This window comes from Podarcis tiliguerta, assembly GCF_965153285.1.
Source record: "Podarcis tiliguerta genome assembly, chromosome: 6".
In the NCBI taxonomy this organism is placed as follows: Eukaryota; Metazoa; Chordata; class Lepidosauria; order Squamata; family Lacertidae; genus Podarcis; species Podarcis tiliguerta.
Window position 1 is genome coordinate 53,985,242 of NC_139539.1, and position 23,112 is coordinate 54,008,353.

The window sequence follows — 23,112 nt, forward strand, 5'->3', positions numbered from 1 at the left end:
TGTGAACAAAAGATGGCTAATGATGATTAAATCACATTCAAGGGTATACTAATCCAAGATAAGCAGTCTTGACAACATGCACCCAAGATAGCTCATTTGATAGGCCACTGGTAGTAACTTCTATGATTTTTGCATATTTTTAACCAACTAATTCACCTAATCCACTCTGCTAATAATGGATTCCTGGGGGGAGGAGCCATGTTGGCTCTCTGGAGAGTATACACAATAGAGTTTTTTTCTATATTGAGAAAGGGGAAGAGTGAATGGATTGTAAATCTTTCTGCTATTTATTGTTCTGCCAATATGTATCACAGCAATATTGTAATATATGCAGGCACACTTATGGATTTTATTTATGTTCAAAGAAGTCAGTTACTTGCACTCGCTGAGACTCGATAGTCTCATTTTACCATTGGGTCTGCTGAAAACCTCTGGAGAATTAAAATTCTCATTAAGTCCACGGGAAAGCAGAATTTAATCAAATGCATTCTAAAGCTCACTGTTAAAAAATATGCAACTATAAATTGAATTTCTCTTAGTAGCTGGCACAGCTCTTCAGCAACAGCAAAGTCTTTTTTTATTTATTATACTATGAATGCAAAACAGATAAAATTAAATCCTACATCATCAGTAGCTCCAATCTCAATACATTACTTACTAGTGAAACTTTTCTGCAGTACCTACAAAAAAACACCATCATGTGTCATCTTTCCAAGCCTTAAGGAACATCCTAATCTGAAATTGAAAGATAAATATTGCAGTTATGAGTCTTTCTGTCATGACTCAAATAATTTTAAAATTGCTGAGATGTATTCCTCTAACAATGGTAAAATGGGTCTAATGCAGGATAAAATGGCAGTTTTAGTCTCAGTAATTTTGATAGCAGCTTGTAATTTTCATGTACTTGTTACATTTCTCAGATCGGCAAAGATTACAAGAGAACACTTTCCCATAAGGGAAAAAATATCCCATTTTACTGCTCATATTCTTTACACACAGTATACTTCAGCTTTGAGAATGATGAGGACTTTTTTGAGTGTGGTGTTTGATGCTATAAATATAACATTGGACCATTTGGCACTGGAACAGATTGCATGAAATTAAGATGTTGTTAGGAGCCACCTGGCCAGTTCTAAACCAACCTGAACTGGGATTTTTTTGTTTACATTGGTAGTTTCTTAAAAAATCAGCCTTAGCGTTATTTACAATTTGTACATAACTTAATTAAGTTCTGCAAATGAGTACTGTATTGGAAAGTGACAATTCTGTTCTCCCGATTAATAGTGCTTACTGCGTTCCTTTGTACCGAGAGCTGGATTCTCCTCAGGATTCTGCATGGTAAATGTCACAATGATTCCTGTTTTGTCTCTCGCAGAGGTTATTTCAACTTTAACAGGTGAACAAAAAGACATGCAATACTTTTTTGCTTATTGTGAATGGGAAACCTGCCCTTGGTGCACTTCTACCTGTCACACCGCTGTTAATAGCAGAAGAGCTTTGGAGAAGTGGGCTACTTCATATTAACCCTGATGGAACAATTGTCATTCCCAGGACTAGTTACTTGTGCAGTGATCCCAAGCAAAATTCCCAAGAAGTATTAAGTGCCACTTGGTGGCCCCTCCCTTCCAAGCACATCTGTTCAGGGTTTAGGTCCACCACCCAAGCCAAGGCCGGAATCCCTTTTCCAAAGAATGGCACGTTTTCAAATAACTAGGTGCCTTAAGCCTTGTTCAGATGTTTTTCCTTGTAAACAGCAGGAAAAGAACTCAAGAAGGTGTAAGTAGAAATACAGTGTAAAACCATTTATCACACATGTTCAAGAACCGGGCTTACAACCAGGTAAACAGGTATAGGATTGCAGCCCAAGATTCTAAGTGTTATAGCAACAGCCAACAGGCTGGAAAAACATATTCACGTGTGGAGTTCACTCAGAAGCCCGTTTTCAATCTATTAGTGTTGTAGTTCATTTCTTTTTCATATTAGCAAATCACCAGCTTACAAACTATTTAAAATTCAAAGTGGAGGAAGCTTAAATATACAACTGAAGTTTTTCGCTGCTTTGCATAAAACTTTGGAGACACTGAGAAAAGGCTATCCATGACCCTAATATATAAAGAGGATTATTAATGTCCCACATTTTTGGTTCCCTGCTATTAATTTAAGACCAGATCACTAGATTTGGTGCCCCAGTTAACAGGACCATGTTACTGAGATAATAGTGAATTATTTTTATCCTTCCTTTTCCTCCCGCCCCCCTTTTATTTAAACTCTCTGAATGTGAAGCAATGGGGATAAACCCAACCATGCTGTCCTTACGGAGAAAATGAAACCATCACATAACAGCTCCTGCACATAGTTTTCTGTCAAATCTGTCCCTTGTTGCCATTGTAATTACGGTAATAGTTATCGGCAGCGCAGTCCAGTAAACATTGCTCCCAAGTAACCTGAACAGAAATCGGGTAGAGAGATAGGTATAGGGTGTGTGTTTGTGTGTGTAGATGTGCAGACCTCCCATGTGTCCCTATTTTCCAGAAGCCATCCTGATTTCTGATTTGGTCCTGGAATGTCCTGCTTTTCCTTAGGATGTCCCTAATTTCATCGACAAATATTGGAGGGTATGGAGTTATGCGACCCTTGAGCCAAGGAGATAAATAACTATACAACCTTTAGTAGACATCTGAAGGCAGCCCTGTATAGGGAAGCTTTTAGTGCTTAATGTTTTATGTTTTTATATATGCTGGTAGCTGCCCAGAGTGGCTTTAGCAACCCAGTTAGAAGGGCAGGGTGGTGGTGGTGTTGAATAGAATGTCCCCATTTTCATCAGGAAAATGTTGGGTGGGTATAGGCGAGTGCTGCAGAATATATCTTGCTTTTTATATTGCATCCTTGGTAATCTGTGTGGCCTGCTATGGTATATGTAACAAACTGCTGTAGACAGTTACACTTCTTAGAAAGTTTATTTCCCATTTTGGGAAATATTTTATTATTCTTTGTAAACAAATGTTAAATTTACTAAATCACAGCCCTTTATTGGGAAAATCTGGTAGTGTCAAAATTCTCTACTAAACAGAAAATAAGGACTAACTCACATCTTTAATTCTAAGACTTACAGTGTATAGAGATGTCTGCTCAGAAGTAAGCCCCACTGAGTTTTGTTTGAACTTACTCCTGGATGTGTATAGGATTGCAGTCTTATTTCTTTGGTCATCGTGGACCAAATGTGGAAACAATGGTTTGAATATCCCAGCATGGTCATGGAACACTGATTTATTGCAGTGCTAGACACAATATTTTTGAAGTGTTTGTAGCGGTGCACTATTAAGGGTTGGACTCATGGTGAAACATTCAGACAATTGCATGACTACCTCACCTTTAAATTCTGAGTTGACATAAAGAATCACTTTAATTGCCAAATGGAAAACACGGCTCAAAAGTGGTTATATGAATGGCTCTCACTGTTACAAAGACACTTTGTGTGCTGATTCAGGTGATGTATGTTTCAAGAATGTAGTGAAACATTTTGCTTGCATTATGTTCTATCAGGACAGAAACCCATTTTAAAAAGCAAACAACACAGCACGGAAACTCTGAACTGTTGTCTGCCCACCTAATGAAGGAAACAAGTCTTTCCCACATGTAATTAGAATTAAAATGTCTGTGCTAACTTTAACAGTCTAGCCATTGCAGCTTGTCCTACCCATCTTTCCTGTTTTAATGCTTTAAGAAATACATTTTAATCCCTAGAAATACATTTTAATCCCTAGCAATCAGAATATATGTCAAGAGAAGATATCATTGACCAGAATTCACACCTTAAGGAAATGTACTCTATGTTGGACTGAAGAGAGCATCCCCATTGTTCAACATAAATTATCATTCATGCATAGTATTTATTTTTAATTTAAAATCTAAAACAGTGAATAATTAAGTACCACAGAGAATACTAATATGCTGAACAAAGTGGTGCTAAATGGGACTTCTTCTGCAAGCTTTTGGTGAGCCTCTTCCTATTACTATAAAAAGAGGTTCTACCGGGTATTTGCATAGTACATTGGATAAGCGGCATTAACACAAAATGAAGTGATTTTTATTTATTAATAGTTTCCCCTTCAAATCCAATAAGTTTCCTGAATTTGTGAAACATTAAAATGCAAAATGCACAAAACAAAAACAATATTAATGAAAACTTTGAATTATTAAAATGTACGGCCACTAATTATTGATCTGATGCTGTTCTATATAAAGGCAACATGCTTGGCTGCACAGAAATATTTGAAGATCATTAATATACATGTGTTTATTTTGCTGAGCCTAAATTGGAAGTGGTAGATTATTCCTATTGTCTAACAAATTAGGAAGTGTGACAGTTACTGCCATGCAGGCATGATGTACAATTTCTTTCCCCATCTACTTATTAATTTCTGTCAAATTAAAACTAAAATACCATTGCAAACCTTGAAGAGCAATAATATGAAAACTAAATGTGAATAGCTATTAGGAAAACGTACTACTTCTGATTGCTCCAGGCAAACACACACAGAGAGGAAAGGAGCAAGAAAGAAAACTAAACTCTGTATTTGTATAAGTAAAAAGGGGGGGGGGACTCTTTGAGGAGCTGCTGCCAGATCAAACTTAAAACCTTGTCAAAACAACATTTATACTGTAGGGAAATTCTGAAATCTTAGTCCATCCTCCTCCCCTTTCAGGTTTCCCCTTAAAACAAAAACCAAAGTGAAATTCAGTTCACTATAGAATTGCCAATGCATGGTTTCACTCCGAGGACAGATTAATAATTTCTTATCTTGTTTCAGCTGAATTTCATGACCAAGATATCCTGTAATTTTACACCTCCTCGTGATGACCTTTCTACTGTACTTATTTCACCAAATATCACCGGCAACATTCTTTCCATTCCAGCAACCTTCAGGATACATGGATCTTGATATTACTTTGGAACGGCTACACTATGAAGCCCTCCGTAAATAATTGATGACATGTAGCTCATTCATTGTGAAATTCTGAAGAGTCTTAATACTGGCAGAGAGCATTCATCTTTAATGCATTTTGTATAACTCAAAGTTAACCTTTAGAGAAGGTACATGCTTCCTTTCTATGAATCCCCAAATCAGCTTTTCTAATCTTACACTGGATAATCACATATATCTCTCAGAGCAATAGCTGAGCTCATGCTGTGAGTTTGACTTCCAAATATAAAGCGTTACAACAAAATGCATTTTTGGTGTAAGCTGAAAGAACCTGGCAACTGGTCCCAAAAATCCTTTTGTTAACGCTTCAAGAACGCGTTTCTGCTACAGTGACATCGGCTAAGCTTTTATTCTCTGGGCAGCTCCATTCTTGGTGACTGTGAAGAGCAGTTTATTAGCAGCCATTTATCCTACTACCATCACAATATTTCACTAAGTATCTGAATTGATAGAAACGCCATCAAACATAGCAGACTTACCCAGCCAATGAAGAAGAAGAAGAGGAAGAGGAGGAGGAGGAGGAGGAGGAGGAGGAGTTTGGATTTGATATCCCGCCTTTCACTCCCCTTCAGGAGTCTCAAAGCGGCTAACATTCTCCTTTCCCTTCCTCGCCCACAACAAACACTCTGTGAGGTGAGTGGGGCTGAGAGACTTCAGAGAAGTGTGACTAGCCCAAGGTCACCCAGCAGCTGCATGTGGAGGTGCGGAGACGCGAACCTGGTTCCCCAGATTACGAGACTACCGCTCTTAACCACTACACCACACTGGCTCTCCTCAATGAAGTTATCAGGTCCTCATGACTGACCACTGAATAAACCAAACAAAATGGCTGAAGCATACCCACGGAAAGGCAAAATCTAGTTGACCTATACAGCTGTTCAATCAGGTCACATGATTCCAAGACCCAGTTATTAGCCAGAAATAAGTTGGAAAGTTCTTAATTGTTGCAAACAGGCTTTGTGGACTGGTCAAAATACTGTTTGTAACACTCATCATTTGCAGCAATGTCACACAAACAAATCAAGAACAAAAATTGCATTGCTCCAGTAAGCATACATAGCTTACATAGCCACATGTATAACACAAATATTTGCAGCATGTTATCAAGGAATTGAGCATTCAAAAGAAATTCTGGAAATCCATGTACTCATTTCACAGACAGGAAACACTGGAGCTGAGAATTTCAAGTCTGAAGGACAATCGGTCAGTACTGAGGAACTCAAAACCTATGTAAAGAAGATCTCCCAGGGAACTGAACCAAGTTACAAGCTTCAGGTCAAGCAATCCATGGAGAGAAGTCAAAGCCCATGCAAATATCTTATTCCTCTATTCATTCCCTCTTTCTCTCACACCCATTACATGCAAACACACACGTCCCACTTCACACTTGCTCACGGTTGTGTCCCATTAACCACAGTTTATCAGTTTGGACAACATGACAGGTGGTGGTTAAGCAAAAATGGGAGTAAAAACTTCAGAATGTCTTGTGGTATTGTTAGAAGAGTTTGAGACCTGTTGCAGCTTGTTCATGCCATGTTAATTTACAGTATAGTGTGGTGTCTGAATGCACCCTTCTACACAGAGACACAGACATATGCCACACACATTTACTCTTGTATATATACAGTGGTACCTCGAGTTACAAACGCCTCAGGTTACAAACTCCGCTAACCTGGAAGAGTTACCTCGAGTTGAGAACTTTGCCCCAGGATGAGAACGGAAATCATGTGCCGGGGGGCGCAGTGGCAGCAAGAGGCCCCATTAGTGAAAGCACGCCTCTAGTTAAGAACAGTTTCAGGTTAAGAAAGGACCTCAAGAACGAATTAAGTCTGTAACTAGAGGTACCACTGTATATACTTTGTCATCTGTGAGAAGTCAAAGGACAGTGGCTGGAGCAGAGCTGCCCAGTTTCCTCTGCTTTTTGGCAACTCACCACTTATCCTCTTGAAAGCCCAATATGAAACTCTATGCCAGTGCAACTCAACCACCTCTCCACAGCACAGAGTTTCGACTGTAGCACCAGTTCTACTTACCACCATTTGGGGGCATGCATATTGCTACCCCAAGAAGCCATCAAGCCAGCCAGCCATGGCTCAGGATAATGGCTATTATCAGGTACAGAAACTATTTGAAACTTTGCACATATATCCATGAACACACAGACACGCTTCATTCCTGCTATTTATCTCTGAGCTCATTTTTCTAGAGACTTTTCATATTAGTAAGCAATGTCCTAAATTTCAGTTGGCTCACTTCATTCCACTTGCTCATCACATGTGTATTGAGAGTCTTTGTCTGCCTGGGTTTTATTGCAAATACATGCTATTATTTGACCACAAAGGGTATACTCTGCAGGTTAAAATAATAATTATGTAGTATAAAATAAGTACGAATAATGGTAGTAAATGTCTGTATGTAAAAATATTCCTGATCAATTGCCTATGCTTTTTTAAAGCTAGAGATGTAGGAAGTATAAACAAGGCACAAATTAAAAAGCATGCTGCCTTATTAACATTTCCTCTAAGCAGACACAAAACACTGCATCCGCTAATATTGTCTTCTAGACCTTGTTTTTTATACATTTTCTTTTATTTATTGAGACCACTTCTTAGTCATCTTTCCAATTGAGCGGGTGCTCAATGCAGTGTAGAAAACAATTTTTGAGGACATTTGGCTCAAATTCCAGAATAGCTGTTGGGAGTATTGAGTGAAGGTGTGTGGCGGGTGGCTACATAGCAAAGTGTTTGCAGGATTTCTGTTCAATGAACAACAAGTTAATTAAACTTGCAAACACGCATTTTTAAACTTCTCTTATTGAGTGTCAAAAGAAAGCTGGACGAACGCTGAAGCTATCTCAGCAAATGACAATGTAATCAATAGACTGCTTTCTTTCTCCTCCCTTATTTACTGCAGCTTTTTCTCAGACAAAAGATTTCCAGAGCAGCTGACAAATATTAAAAAGAAACAAAGGAAAGAGATGGTAACAAATATCTAAGAAGCTGAGAAAAGGGCCTATGGTGATGATTTTAACACTTTATTATTAATTATTATTATTATTATTATTATTATTATTATTATTATTATTAATATTTGTAATTCCTCCAAAGATCTCAGGGTGGTTCCCAGCATTAAAATACAGAATAAAACCACAAAGTATATAATAAAAACAAGGACAGAAATAAAACTACTTCTCAGTAGTGGAGCACAGCCTGTGGAATGCCCTCCCATCAGATGTCAAAGAGATAAACCACTATACAACTTTCAGAAGACATCTGAATCAGGAAGTTTTTTATGTCTCGTGGTTCATTATGTTTTATATTCTGTTGGAAGCCGCCTGGAGTGGCTGGGGCAGATGGGCAGGTTATAAGTAACAGAAAATAATCATTAATATTATTATCACACCTCCCACAAATATATTTATAAGGACATAGACTATTAATTAGCCCAAGGCCTGGTTGAAGAGTAACGTTTTTTTCTGGTGCCTAAAGATATATAGTGAAGGTGCCAGACAAACCTCCCTGGGGAGAGCATTCCACAAATGAGGAGCCACTGCAGAAAAGGCCCACTCTCATGTTGCCACCCTCTGGACCTCTCGTGGAGGATGCATACAAAGAAGCGCCTCAGATGGTGATTTTAGGAACTGGATCAGTTTATATGGGAAGAGGCGGTCATTGAGGTATTGTGGTCCTGAGCCATTTAAGGCTCTATAGGTCAAGAACAGCACTTTGAATTGGGTCCAGAAACCATTTGGCAGCCAGGGCAGCCAGGGCAGGATCAGTGTAATATGCTCAAACCAACTTGCCCAGGTGAGCAACCTGGCTGCCAAATTCTGCACCAGTTGCAGTTTCTGAACTATCTTCAGAGGCAGCTCTACCTATAATGCATTGCAGTAATCTAATTTAGAGGTTAAGGGAGTCGGGTGGCGCTGTGGTCTAAACCACTGAGTCTCTTGGGCTTGCTGATCAGAAGGTCGGCGGTTCGAATCCCCGTGACAGGGTGAGCTCCCGTTGCTCGGTCCCAGCTCCTGCCAACCTAGCAGTTCGAAAACACATCAAAGTGCAAGTAGATAAGTAGGTACCGCTCTGGCGGGAAGGTAAACGGCGTTTCTGTGCGCTGCCTGGTTCGCCAGAAGCAGCTTAGTCATGCTGGCCACATGACCCAGAAAAACTGTCTGCAGACAAACACCGGCTCCCTTGGGTCCTTTACCTTTTACCTTGTTTAGAGGTTACCAGAGCATAGACAACAGAAGTTAGGCCATCCTTATCCAGATGGGGCACAGCTGGGCCGCCAGCCCAAGCTGGTGAAAGGCACTCTGCAGCACTGAGGCTACCTGAGCCTCAAACGACAGCAAAGGATTCAGAAATACCCCCCAAACTATGTACTCATTCCTTCAGAGGGAATTTACTCCCATCAAGAGCAGGCAGCCTCCCAGGTCTCAAGATATTTACAGCTTTAAAGGGCTATTTAGGGCTTTAACCAACATTTGTGTTAAAAAATGCAGTGGTAGCCAGTGTTTTGGTTTTAGGACTGATGCGATATGTTTCCTTCAACTGGTCCCAGTGCATGATCTTGCCTCTGTACTTTGTCTCAATCAAGGGGTCTTCAAAGATAGCCCACAGACAATGCATTACAGTAATCTAAACTAAATTAAAATTAACTATTGCCAGAGCATGTGCCTTAGCATTCTCTATTCAGAAACTGTCTCAGGTGACTGATGCTAGTGAAGGTATATCATGCCATTGAAACCACTTGACTCCCCAGATAAGGCTAAATAAAAAAGGACCCGCAATCCATGAGCTTGATCTTTGAGTCCTGCCTAGGATAGGCTGAACACCAGTTTTCAAATCAGACAAACCACTCATTAACAATAGCTCAATCTTCTACAGTGCAAGCTTCAGTTCCTTGGCCCTGTTCCAGCCCATTACTGCTTCCAAACACAAACTTAGCATCTCACTTGAAGCAGACGAAAAGGAGAGATGGAACAGAGTAACATCAGTTTAACACTGATTCACCTAAAATTCCCCAGATGACCTCATAGAGCCATTTCATGTAGACAGTAAAACAGCTTACAAGACAAAACAGTCTGATGGCACGCCACAGCATAAGAGTCATGGGATCAAATCACTGAGCTAGTAGTCCTTATGGAAATGACTGTTTAGATAATAGTGTGATGGCTGGAGCACAGTGTCCCCAATTCCCATCCTGGACAGTCCCCAACTTTGCTGATTGTGCAAGGTTTTAAATCACTCAGGGTGGCTCCCCACTTCAGAATTTGGCCTTGTGGGGAGCTCTAACTCGGAGAGTGGCAACATAACTTCTCCTCAGTGTTTGTTTACACACCAGAAGACTGAATACCCACCAATGGAGGTTAGGTGCCATACACATCTGAGTCACATGACCTCTGGCAGCATCGTTTACTTTCTGGGCTGGCTGAAGTGCCCATTAGCAATGCAATTATCAAAGCACTCTGTCATGGTTGCAAACAGTTATTCAATGTGTCCCCACAGACAGAAGGCATCAAAGGCCATTCAAATTAGACTTCACTCTGTAGCATCAAGGGTATTATTTTGTTTTGCTGAATGTTCTCTGGTGTTTTAGAGTATTTCTTACCTGTTACATCTTGTTAGCTCCATGCCCAATCCTCTACCACTGTCTCCATGGAAAGGAGGGTATGCTCTTCAACTTGATGGGTCATCAGCAATTATCCAGGCTTGCTATGCTTACGTGCTAAGCCTCAGTTCACTCTAGCAAGGCCTAACCACCACTATCCCTCTTCTGTGAGAGAGGGAACAATGGTATGTCAGGCTAAGATTCAATCCAGTTATGCCAGACACCAGGCCCAGTTTTAGTCCTAGGGCACTTTAAGGTAGAAGGAGAGCACTTCGCCATTCTAGAATATCCCAGAAGGAATCCCATCCCCACCCCCCAAAAAAAATCAGTAGGGTAAAAATAATTACAAACATTCAAAAATGTTGCTGAAATTAAAAATGTCATATTCAGTGACAGTTATTGGGATCCAATGGGACTAGACGATTTTTACACCTCTTTCCCCCTGCCCTCTTGAAAGTACAACATTCATTGAATTCTAAGAGGATAAAATTGCAGTATTTATTTATGGAATCTTATCCTGCCTTATCCCTGAAGTCTCGGGACATATAACATTAAGAACACAATCAAAATGCTAGTAGTAAGCTGTGGCAGTGGTTGTATATATTTAAAAAATGTATAGCTTGTGTAGCTCCTTAGAGACAAATGTCATATTATAAGGCAGTAAGATTTCATACATGTTGAGTCTACTTCATTGGATGCCAGGAAATGGAGTTATAGCAACAAGGCTATAGAAACAGTCACTCGATTTCTGGTAAACAGATGAGGTAGGCTGCAGTCTGCTTGTGGGCTCCCCATAGGTATCTGGCTGGCCACTGTGGGGAAAAGAGGCTGAATTGGATGGACCTTTGGTCTGATCCAGCAGAGCTGCTCTTGTGTTCGTATGTTCTAATTTAAAACAAAAACCTGAATTTCCCCCTTACAATAAAAAAAATTAAGTCTCAAATGTGCCTCATGACTCATACATTCAGAACAAAAATCTTAAAATGCTGCTTAAAAAACAACTACTAGCACAACTCCCTTCTCATTGTTGTCCGTAAAGTGAATAAAATAATCTTATATCACTTAAGGGATATATTCACCTATACCACAAAGTTAAACTGGTGTGCAGAACAATCCTGTCCACGTTTACATGCCAGTCAATTCCACTGTGTTCAGTGGGATTTACTCCCTAATAAGAGCTGGATTGCATGATACAATAATGCAAGCTATGGTTTACTGGTACCATGTAGGTGGATACCCTGAGAGCAGCTTATTGCTGCTTTGCTCCTCTCTGGTCTTTTTCACTCCTGTGCCACATTGAACTCAGTGTTGACTGAACCCAGGCTTGTGGCTGAGGTCTCTTCTCACATGCTGTGAGCTGTAGCCAAGGTTCATTCTTGGCTACAGCTTGTGGTTAGTGAGAAGAGAGCTTAACCACAAGTCCCAGTTCAGATGACATGCTAAGCCAACTTTGCCTTAGCTCAGGACAAGAAGCAGGGAGGAGCAAAGGCTTCAGGTTCACATAATCTTATTAAGCCATCGTTTCGCTCACCACACTGTGCAAACCAACTCCAAGAGTTTTTAAGACCAAAACCTTTATAACCATTCAATCTCGACAGGCAACTCTGGGAACTGCAGGTCTACTCAGAAGCAAGTCCCATCAGGTTCACTGGGACTTACAAGCAAGTGTGTGTAGAACTGCTACCTTGCAGACATATACATCTATTATATTTCTCGCTGCATTGTAGAATTATAGAAGTCACTTCCTATTTTTGGAAATGCAATAAAATAGGAAATGGGTGGAACGTCATTCAATACTCCACATGCATTGTATGTTCTTCTGGTAAAGCATTTAATTCTATTATCTGCATTAGGAGAAGATTAAAACTGCACTAATTTGTGACGTGGGAGAGGTTCCCAGTAAAAGCTTCCATAATACATTTATGGCATATCTTCTACTCTCTCTAATGTGCCATCTAGCCATGAGACCCCATTAAGCCCTTGAAAGCTTAAATGCCCATGAATTTGATTAGAAGGGGAGAATCGTTTTAGTTTGTAACAAGAAAAGGGGTTTGTACATATGTCTCTTTAATAGGATTTTCTTTGGAACTAATCAGATAGCAACTTGTTATTAAAGGTTAAGATCATTTTTCCAAGAAGTATGTGTACCAACAGCATCTGAAATTTCAACGTCAGTTGCATCGTTCCATCCCCTGCTTTGGTTTACACATGACTATATTAGATTTGCTGATGATATAATGAAATGACACTGCAGTGGCTAGAATGAAGGAGGGTGCAGCTGTTTTATTACAGAATATTCTTGGTGCCTTAGATGGACAGATTTAGACAGTCTAATGGACTGGAAACATTAGACAGGAAATTTTAAATACCTTTGTGGATCTTTTTCCTCTCTCTCTCTCTTTTAAAAAAAGCTGCTTTAGCATCGGCTCACCTGGTACTTACATTTTCTGTCTAGATTACAAATTTTCTATTCCTGCCAGTAAGAATCTTTAGGAGTTTGATTCCCATACACTATTTTGTGCTGAGCAAGTCTCCTTCATCGATTCAGGCCCTGTAACCATGGCCTCTTATGAACACTATTGACTGCAACAATCTCTGACTACCCAGCCAGGATTGCTTGTTATTATGAAGTGCAGTTGTTTCTTGTCAGCACTACACATCTTGAGCATGGACCCTCGCTCTGCTGCTGCGGCACCCTGTACCATTCAACCGTGAATTAACAAAGGTGACCTTGTGGCAGATAGGAACTGCAATACTTTTGATTTGAGTCGGTTTATTAAACTTGCATCATACCCATTTGATATGATTGACTTGTAATAAGTACAAACCTTGCAAACTCATTAAGAGGGCCTTGGCTACATGAGTCCCTCAGCCACCCAGTGCTCCTACTGTGCCTTATTATGTCTTCTGCATCTATGCTTGCTTGCACGATTACCACATCTAAGATTCTGCCTGCCCTGTGTGTTTGTTTCTTCATCTTGCCAGTTTTGGCTAGACCACCTGTCTTTAGATGGGTTTGTGGCACCTTGCTCTGTGTTTTTGGCCTTTTCTATTGACACTTCTTTCAGCACTTGGTATTTGGTGGTGGTTTTGATAAGTGCATTTAGGCACGTGCATGAAGGAGTACATTCGGCTTATCCTTCCCTTGCTATATGAGAACATGGAATAGCCCCTTGATGCCAAAATACTATGTGATATTTGAATATGTTTGTTACAATTGCTTTCTCTATACATGTGTTATGGTTAGAACATATCGGGCTTTTTCAGCTACTGCCATTATGGTTTTGATTACGGGGGCACCTTAGCTGGAGGAGGGGAAAGTCAGTTGGGGAGCATAAGATGGAAGGAGATGAACGCGAAAAGAAAGGGATCAAGAGCTGAGCTTATCGAACTATGTAAAAAGTTTGACCATCGTATCAAGCTGGAATATCAATCTATCAGAGGTTACTAGAGAGAACTTCAAAACTACTATGCAGTGGAGAGTCTACGTAGTACCAATTTGCCATGAATTGTGCATTTGAATCCGCTTTGCTTATTTCTTTTCTCCCGTGGCAGTATTCACAATGATTCACTCATTGTTTCAGCCACTTAAATTATGCTGGTTATAACTATGCTTATCTCGTTTCAAAAACAGATGTAGCTTGCGCTTACTAAGAAAATTAATATCTACATCACACACCAAATGCTGCAAATCTACAAATCCATAAAAGCATAGGGTAGAATGAGGAAACAAATTCAGAACCATCTTGGGTGATTTAGGCTGCAATCCTATGCACGCTTACCTGGCGGCAACAACAGGTGTCAATCTGCATCATAATGCTTATCTGCATAGGGAATGTGAATTTCCTTTCAGGGGTCTTTGTTGTATGTAGCTAAAACTGGATCGAATCTCTATACATTCTGATAGTAAGAGCTGTTTGGCAGTGGAACAGACTCCCACAAAAGGTGGTGGGCTCTCCTTCCTTGGAGGTTTTTAACAGAGGTTGGGTGACCATCTGTCATGGATGCTTTAGCTGAGATTCCTGCATTGCAGGGGGTTGGACTAGATGACCCTTGGGGTCCCTTCCAACTCTATAATTCTGTGATTCCCCATGTATCCACAAATGACTATGTCCCTAGAAGCACTGATATCTAAAATGTTATATTAATGTTTTAGATGTCCCAGCCATTTGGATGAATGAAATTGCACACTTTTATAATTGCCACAGTCAGAGATTACAGCTGGATTTTGTTGGTTTTGTTCCATAAACTAGCAGCAGAATGATCAGAATTCCCACATCTAATTGATGGAGAGGCTATGGACTCTGCATTGGTGTAAAGTGAAATTGTTAATGAGAAATTAGGGCTGCAGTCCTATATACACTTTCCTAGGAGTAAATCCAACTGAACTCACTTGGGCTTACTTCCAAGCAACCATGCATAGGATTGTACTGTTAGGGTATCTGTACTGAGGAAAAAAGATATAGGAGCTATTAATACTGAAAAATTGTATTGTTTAATTAGCAAATGCTAATTGCACAATGGAATATTCAGTGCAAGAGCAAAATATCATGTGGTAAGAGAAGATAGCAAAGTATTCTTATGCTGAAAAGGTATGATAGACAAAAAACACAAAACATGATAAAAAGGGAAGCATGATTGTTCTTTCAAGCAGCAAAATGCTATTACCTGACAAAAATAAATGAAGGCTATTTTTCTTTCTACTCTGTATAAGGCATCCATAATATGTTCTTGTTTCATTTCCCATTTGCATATGAGTTCAAAAAGAAATATATTATAATTTGGACAATTCAGCTGGATAAATCAAGAAATTCAGTGAAGTAGGGGGGAAATCTACTCAGAATGGATACACTCTTATAGGAAGGATGTGGAAGATAGCATAAGAAAAATACAACAGCAAACAAGCAGAGTATAGTACGCATTTCCTTGTTACCAAAATGGAATTCCAATAACTTTAGCAAACCATTTTTACAAGCAAGGATGTTGGACTCAAAGTGCCATGAGCCTCAGCCAACATGGCCAATCATCAGGAGTGATGGGCATGGCCAGATTATCCATGGTGTAACTGGAGCAATTTCACAAGGACCCATGTCTACAAGGGGGCCCAGAACCTGAGCTTTCTTTCTTTTCTTTTTAAAAAAGGAATCTAGCCCTGCTAGATGGCAAGTTTTGAATCAAAATGTGCAGGGTGCCAATCTGACCAGAGATAACATTTTCCTAAAGTCCAGGACACAAGTGTCATTTTACTCTGTGGTTTCATAAATTGGAATAGCCTATAGCCTATATATTCAAGACACTGACTTCAATGGGTAGGTGAGGAGTATCCATCTCCCACTTTTTGTGGGATATATCCAGCCTCATATAACCAACATACTTAACTCTAGTTAATGTATGATGGAGTTAAGACCATAGAGTAAACTGTCCTGCCAGGCTTAGCTAGGTCATACCCTCTCATCTTGGGAGGAAAGGTTACCAAGCTCTTTGTTCTCTCATTTTTTCCACCATGCGAACCCAACAAGTAAGGATGTCTATAGTGGATGCTCCAAGCTAATATCGTATGACTTTATCTATCCATATTTATGTTTCTATGCAAATAATTTAGAAACATTTGCCAATTTTGAAAGTTGTACTGCCTGTCTTTTCTTGCTGCTGTATGGAAAAGCACATGACCTTTGAAGAATTTGTAAGTAAACAATTTTTAATTTATCAAATGTGTGGTCTCTTTCTATGCTAAGGGTAGTGGGAAACTTTGTAAGCGATGTAGAAGGGGATATTTTAAAGGCCAAACAGCTTATATTTCCATGCTTTACTTTGCTGCGTGTTTTGTGATTTTAAATCTCTGCTGGGGCTCTCTCACCAAAGTCCTTGCCCGAAATTCTCTTTTTCTTTTTTTAACCAAATACACAAAACCATCACTTTTTAACCTAAGAGAAAATTTATTTATTTTTGCAGGTAACAAAAATGTCATGAGAAGGAAGACACACCATTTTCTGTGCTATGTGCAAACAGAGGTATTGCCATTGGAAGAGTTCACTAGAGCTTAACTAGAAAGACAGGTATGTGTTATAAAAGCTGCTAGCTGATTATTCTTTTGTTGTTAGGCAAATCTGGGTCCTTCCCTAGAAAGCTAATTTGGCACACGCTTAGTCCAGGATACTCTGATGAAAAGAAAAGTCTAAAAGTGTGTAGGTCTTTCCCAAGAGAATTGAACAAAACATATATCCAGAGACAATTGTGGCTTTCATAAAAGTTGCCAACTGACCACTGCATAGTCTCTTGCCTGTTTCTCAAATGGAATTGTTTGACATGTTTAGAAGTTAATAAGGCTGTAGATCAGGGGTGGTGAACCTGTGGTCCTCCCATCAGTCCTAGGCACCATTGCTATAGCTCAGAGATGATGGGGATGGGAGTTGAACATCAACTGGAGGGCCACAGGTTCTCCATTCTGAACGTAGAGGGTCAAATGTAGGAATTCTGAAATCTGTTACAGTTCTACAGCCTGCCATAGGTTCAGCACCTGGGCCATAAAGCCTAATCCTAGGAACTATTCTGATGGGACTATTGTTTAAGGATGCTAGCACTACCAAGAAAGCACAATTGTTTTCTCAAACTGGGACCGGCGTTCTATGTTAATGCTGTTCAAAGGTTTTCTACTTCTGCCATGAACAAGCATGGGATTATAATCATCCTGTATGCAGTATCATACAAGTTCAGGGGCCAGGATTAGCAGCACAATCATGCATCACAGTTCCTCATATGAAAAACTTTGTAATGGCAAACAAGCCATAAGAAAATACTTTAGCTTTAGCCAGTAGAACGCATTTGTCGCATTCAGCTTGCTGCCTAAAATGCACAAGGTTCAGTTCCGGTTGTGTAACTGGCATTCACTAATCATCCCATTAGATTTGAAATATCACAGTAGCAATGCCACTGCCACTTATTACACAACTAGAATACATTATTTGTTATGAAAAACACAGTAAAAAGATGAAAAAGACACAGAGGACTTAATTAAAATGAATTCCACTCCAAAACCAAAACCCTCTAAATCATAATGAAATCCTGCTAGCTGTGAGCTGAATCCCACATGTAAGCTGCACCTTCGCTGAAATGTAGATACTTTGATAAGAATCGCAGTCCCAATATAGGTATGCTAATAATGCAATATATGGTGAAGCTTCACTGCAACTCATCACTGGGGTAAGTCTAAGGGGATGCACGCAGAAGCAAATGATCCAGCTTTGTATACATGCTGATTGGATCTGAACTGGCTGAGATTCTCCAGGAGGAAAGAGGTATTAGGGGTATGTGAAGGACAGCTAATTGAAAACATCTATTCAGCATTCAATAGCAGGGATAAACAGAAGATGGCATGTTAAGGGAATATTAGGAAAGATACTGAAAAGAAAGCAGACATATTCATGGTTTTGGTGAAGCCTTTTGTCCAGTGGGCCAGATTTCTCCACCCATGCAGGTACACTCTGACAGGTGTGTGTTAAAAGGTAAAGGTAAAGGTACCCCTGCCTGTACGGGCCAGTCATGTCCGACTCTAGGGTTGTGCACCCATCTCACTTAAGAGGCTGGGGGCCATCGCTGTCCGGAGACACTTCCGGGTCACGTGGCCAGCGTGACGAAGCTGCTCTGGCGAGCCAGCACCAGCGCAGCACACGGAAACGCCGTTTACCTTCCCACTATAAAGCGGTACCTATTTATCTGCTTGCACTTAAGGGTGCTTTCGAACTGCTAGGTGGGCAGGAGCTGGGACCGAAAGACGGGAGCTCACCCCGCCGTGGGTATTCGAACCGCCGACCATGCGATCGGCAAGTCCTAGGCACTGAGGTTTTACTCACAGCGCCACCCGTGTCCCTGACAGGTGTGTGGGGAAACCACTATTCAGCCACCTGGTGGTGTCTCCAGAGTTGGATGTGGCATTTTAGATTGGCCCCCAATTTCTGGATCAAATTTCAGAAATCTTGATCTTCAGTCCACCCACTGACTTACATTGGGAAACCAAAATGGGCATAACATTTTTCTCCCCCCCCCCCCCACATAGGCGCATGAAATTTGGAAGCTTGGTAGCCCATCATGAGGAGATTAACTCTGCCCAATTTCAGACAGATCAGATCCAGGCCTTTTTGTGCTGGCTAACTTAAATTTTCCTTTATTTCTTTAAAAGTACAATTCAGAAGGCATCAGCTGTATCTTGGGATAAAACAGAAAGTCATTTTTTCTCTCTCTTTAAACAGAAACCTACTAGTATGGGGACATTCTGGGAGCTTGGACAGTCTTCTGGCTGCTTTCCATGTTGGGGAGATCATTTATTCCCCTTAGCATATTACACTAGAAACGCGAAAAGGTCCCTACACTTCCTTTTACTTAAATTTCTCTCTTAACTGATAGTCCATATATGCAATAGATGTTAAAGTTAAGAGTGCAGTAAGAAAATATCAAGAGCATGGGCATTTTTCATGAGAGAGAAGAAAGGGGGAAATTACATCCCCTCCAAGGAGGGGGATCACTCACAGAAAACATGATTGGTCTAGGGCTTAGAACAAATGAAAGAACAAATTAGAATAGCCAGGAGATCCCAAGAAATATGAATGCTACACAACAAACAGCACTCTGGTACAATGTCAATTTTGGGGCCTTTCCACACTGACCACTAATTATGGTATAATTGCTTCTTTTTCTTTGGATTTTTTTTTGTCAAGATCAATTTAGATCTATTTAGTTCTACCATTTGGTAGTCTATTAGGTCAATTTAGTTCTACCATTTGGTAGAACTTTCTTGGATCCAACCCAAAAGTTATTTTCTACAATTGTGTTTCTGCGAACTCCACACAGTACCTCAGAAGAGCAAATTGATATTTAGACCTTTCATCCTGCTCTTAGTTGAGCAGGCAGAGAGCAAGCAGTCTCTTTCAAATGCGGCCCTGTCCCAGCAATACCCTTTTCTAAATGACTCTTCATCTGCAAATAAATAAATAAATAAATTGCTTTATTTTGGGAGCATGGTATTTTGTTTTGCAGTAGTCCTGGGGGCTATTTTCCCCCCAACTTGGACCAAAGAAACAGTATTTTGTGTACTTCCTAGGATGGACACTTATGCGTTATCTTTGAAGGACAAGAAAGGGCACAGATATGCATATGCTAAAATATATGCACAGAAGCAACATTATATACTATAATTTAAATGTAAATACAGTATCTCTCTTCATAGTGAGGAAGACGTAGCTGTGTGCCTGCTCAGTCTGTTCTCCAGGTGCAACATGTTGATGGGGAACTTCAAGGCTGCTGCTGTCCTAAGCCCAACTTGTATTAGTCAGACGTTCAAATGGAAGACTCTATTCTACAAAGTAAGACACATGGCCACCCCATGTCTCCAGATTGGGGTCTTCCTTATTTTTCAAATTAGCTCAGACAATTTCCCTTTACTGTAGAACTGTGGCTTTTACGTTCCTTTCCGCTGCCTCTCCACACTACCTCCACCTTGCCAAAAAACCCACATACTTTCCATGCTCAAATCCAAATGGGAAAATGATGTTTTCGTTACCTGTGTTGGAGAGACTGTTGGGCTGAGCCACACTGAAGTGCAACTTTGTCACTTTAATAAACCGCTTCCATAAGAGAAATGTCCCTAGCATTCAAACACAACCCCTGAGAACTTCAATTATTTTCATAGAATCATAGAATCATAGAATCATAGAGTTGGAAGAGACCACAAGGGTCATCGAGTCCAACCCCCTGCCAAGCAGGAAACACCATCAGAGCACTCCTGACATATGGTTGTCAAGCCTCTGCTTAAAGACCTCCAAAGAAGGAGACTCCACCACACTCCTTGGCAGCAAATTCCACTGTCGAACAGCTCTTACTGTCAGGAAGTTCTTCCTAATGTTTAGGTGGAATCTTCTTTCTTGTAGTTTGTATCCATTGCTCCGTGTCCGCTTCTCTGGAGCAGCAGAAAACAACCTTTCTCCCTCCTCTATGTGACATCCTTTTATATATTTGAACATGGCTATCATATCACCCCTTAACCTCCTCTTCTCCAGGCTAAACATGCCCAGCTCCCTTAGCCGATCCTCATAAGGCATTGTTTCCAGGCCTTTGACCATTTTGGTTGCCCTCCTCTGTACACGTTCTAGTTTGTCAGTGTCCTTCTTGAACTGTGGTGCCCAGAACTGGACACAGTACTCCAGGTGAGGTCTGACCAGAGCAGAATACAGTGGCACTATAACTTCCCTTGATCTAGATGCTATACTCCTATTGATGCAGCCCAGAATTGCATTGGCTTTTTTAGCTGCCACGTCACACTGTTGGCTCATGTTAAGTTTGTGGTCAACCAAGACTCCTAGATCCTTTTCACATGTACTGCTCTCAAGCCAGGTGTCACCCATCTTGTATTTGTGCCTCTCATTTTTTTTGCCCAAGTGCAATACTTTACATTTCTCCCTGTTAAAATTCATCTTGTTTGTTTTGGCCCAGTTCTCTAATCTGTCAAGGTCGTTTTGAAGTGTGATCCTGTCTTCTGGGGTGTTAGCCACCCCTCCCAGTTTGGTGTCATCTGCAAATTTGATCAGGATGCCCTTGAGTCCATCATCCAAGTCGTTGATAAAGATGTTGAATAAGACCGGGCCCAAGACAGAACCCTGTGGCACCCCACTAGTCACTCTTCTCCAGGATGAAGAGGAACCATTGATGAGCACCCTTTGGGTCCGGTCAGTCAGCCAGTTACAAATCCACTGAGTGGTAGCATAGTCAAGACCGCATTTTACCAGCTTCTTTACAAGAATATCATGGGGCACCTTGTCAAATGCCTTGCTGAAATCAAGGTAGACTACATCCACTGCGTTCCCTTCATCTACCAGGTTTGTAATTCTGTCAAAAAATGAGATCAGGTTCGTCTGACATGACTTATTTTTCAGAAATCCATGCTGACTATTGGTGATCACAGCATTCCTTTCTAGGTGCTCACAGATTGTTTGCTTAATGATCTGCTCCAGAATCTTCCCTGGTATTGATGTTAGACTGACTGGGCGGTAATTATTTGGGTCCTCTCTTTTCCCCTTTTTGAAAATAGGGACAACATTTGCCCTCCTCCAGTCTGCCGGGACTTCGCCTGTTCTCCAGGAATTCTCAAAGATGACTGCCAGTGGTTCTGAGATCACATCTGCCAGTTCTTTTAATACTCTTGGATGCAGTTCATCTGGCCCTGGAGACTTGAATACATCTAAACTAGCCAAGTATTCTTGTACTATCTCCTTAGTTATTCTGGGCTGTGTTTCCTCTGCTGAATCATTTCCTCCAAATTCTTCAGGTCGGGCATTGTTTTCTTTATCGGAGAAGACTGAGGCAAAGAAGGCATTGAGGAGTTCAGCCCTTTCTGTGTCCCCTGTTTGCATTTCACCATCTTCTCCTCTGAGTGACCCCACTGTTTCTTTGTTCTTCCTTTTGCTACGAACATACCCATAGAAGCCTTTTTTGTTGCTTTTAACCTCTCTAGCAAGCCTGAGTTCATTCTGTGCTTTAGCTTTTCTGACTTTGTGTCTACACGTGCTGGCTATTTGTTTGAATTCCTCTTTGGTGGTTTCCCCCCTTTTCCATTTTTTGTACACATCCTTTTTTAATCTTAACTCAGTTAAAAGTTCTTTAGATAGCCACCCTGGCTTCTTTAGGCACCTTCCATGTTTCCGTCTCATTGGTATTGCCTGAAGTTGTGCTTTTACTATCTCCCTCTTAACAAACTCCCAGCCATCATGAACTCCCTTTCCTTTTAGTATTACTGTCCATGGGATCTCACCCAGCACTTCCCTAAGTTTTATGAAGTCGGCTTTCTTAAAGTCAAGAAATTGAGTCCTAGTATGCTTGGCTGCTCCTTTCCGTTGTATAGTAAACTTCAGAAGAGCATGATCACTTGCGCCTAATGATCCTTCCACTTCTACCCCATTAACCAGGTCATCGACATTGGTTAGGACCAGATCTAAAATGGCTGTTCCTCTTGTTGCTTCTCCCACTTTCTGGACAATGAAGTTGTCTGCAAGGCCAGTGAGGAATCTGTTTGACCTTATGCTCTTGGCTGAGTTTGACATCCAACAAATATCTGGGTAATTGAAGTCCCCCATTACTACTATCTCCCTTCCTTTTGCATGCTTGGCCATCTGTTCCAGGAAGGCATCATCTATGTCCTCCGTTTGGCTTGGGGATCTATAGTAAACTCCCACAATGAGGTCACTATTATTCTTCTCTCCCTTAATTTTGACCCAAATGCTCTCACTTTGGCTTTGAGGTTCTAAATCTTGGATCTCTTCACAGGTATACACATCCCTGACATATAACGCCACTCCTCCTCCTTTCTTGTCTGGTCTGTTTCTCTGAAATAGATTGTATCCCTCCATTTTTACATTCCAATCGTGGGACTTATCCCACCAGGTTTCAGTGATGCCTATTATGTCATATTTAGTTTGCTGTACCAAGAGCTCAAGCTCATCTTGTTTATTTCCCATGCTTTGTGCATTAGTGT

The 23,112-nt window shown here is 40.7% G+C and overlaps 1 long non-coding RNA gene across 4 annotated transcripts in view; it reads right to left on the reverse strand.

The window, feature by feature from the left end:
- The window catches only part of LOC310680858, a 96,514-nt gene that overhangs the window by 22,866 nt on the left and 50,536 nt on the right, over positions 1-23,112 (reverse strand). The window contains exon 3 of one of the 4 annotated variants that reach the window (XR_014512992.1): positions 659-735. The exons of the other annotated variants lie outside the window; for them this stretch is intronic. This is a non-coding gene — a long non-coding RNA (uncharacterized lncRNA). The remainder of the gene's footprint in view (positions 1-658; positions 736-23,112) is intronic. 4 annotated transcript variants of the gene reach the window in all.